The sequence below is a fragment of the Centruroides sculpturatus genome, unplaced genomic scaffold (genome assembly GCF_000671375.1).
Source record: "Centruroides sculpturatus isolate CEXI.00-Female unplaced genomic scaffold, Cexi_2.0 scaffold4116, whole genome shotgun sequence".
In the NCBI taxonomy this organism is placed as follows: domain Eukaryota; kingdom Metazoa; phylum Arthropoda; class Arachnida; order Scorpiones; family Buthidae; genus Centruroides; species Centruroides sculpturatus.
The window spans coordinates 6368-7554 of record NW_019388206.1 but is presented as its reverse complement, the minus strand read 5'-3'; the positions used below and the strand labels follow the sequence as shown (position 1 = coordinate 7554).

Below are 1187 nucleotides of genomic sequence, written 5' to 3'. Positions count from 1 at the left end.
TTTTTGTTTGATCATCTTCCATGTGGGTTTTGACTATAGATTATCATTTTGTGTGCATTTGGCACATAACTGGTACAACTTTCTCCCATTTATAGACAGTGATGAACATGCAAACCTGCCTTTTGGTTGTCTGCTTAAGGCCAAAAATTTGAATCACCAAGTAGTGCTCTGTAACTTTGAACTGTTTTTCATGGACTTCTTTTTCATCTTAATAATACATTGGAATTCTATCCTATGGAAAAATTTTTTTTTTGAATTTTTAGATTAATTAACTTAAATTAAAAATCTGAATTGGGAAAGAAAGCTGTAAGTAAGTATTATAGACAGGTATGTTAATATTACCTTTCTACAATTACTATCTTCTAAATCTAAGCTTCTAGAAGGATATTTTCCACATCAAATCTTGAAGAGTTCAAGAAATTGATAAGGTTATATGATAGTTAAGAAAAAATAGAGAGTAATATTTGTTAGCACATTAGTATAAAGTATTAAGAAAAAAAGATTAATGTAATTTAGATATTCTGATTAATATAATAAATATTCTTACTGTTTAACTTTATCTGGAATGCAAATGTGGTCCATTGGAATCAAATTAGATAATTCTTGTAGTGTGCTTACAAACTGAAGCTTACGACTAAATTTTGTGCTAAAATTAAAACAAACTAATGTATCAAAATAATCACTAAACATAATAAATAGGAAGAAAAAATTCTACCTGACAAATGGCCTGGTCATGATAACAATGGTTTTCAGCCAGAATGTTGGGTGTACTAGGTATAAGCCTTTCAAGTTTTTTCGTAATCTAAATATAAAATTATATAAACATTTATAAATTTCTTGAAAACTTTCAAAATTTAAAATTTATGTAGAATAACTAACTTACTAAATATTTTTTACCTCTATTATTAACAAATCCATGGAGTTAAAAAAAATTATACACAGAAATTATAAGATTAATTATGCAGATGGGCAAAACAAAACCCTGATATTGGTATTTAAAAAACAATGAAGAATAAAAACAAAGATTTTTCTGCTACAATTAGATAATAAAAATTATAATAAATGTGAATATATGATATTGTTGATGATTCAACAGTATCATGTATTTACATTTAGCAATATCAGGATAAATATATAATTAAAAATCCACTAGGATAAAAAAAATTTAATGTAATTTTAACATTGAG

General features: G+C 25.4%; 1 long non-coding RNA gene across 1 annotated transcript; it reads right to left on the bottom strand.

Moving 5' to 3' along the window:
• Positions 1 to 190: 190 nt before the first annotated feature.
• Positions 191 to 822, bottom strand: LOC111616818. Its single transcript, XR_002755324.1, has 3 exons — positions 716 to 822; positions 548 to 646; positions 191 to 232 (listed from the first exon to the last, which is right to left on the bottom strand). It is a non-coding gene; the product is annotated as an uncharacterized LOC111616818 (long non-coding RNA).
• Between the last annotated feature and the right edge of the window lie 365 nt (positions 823 to 1187).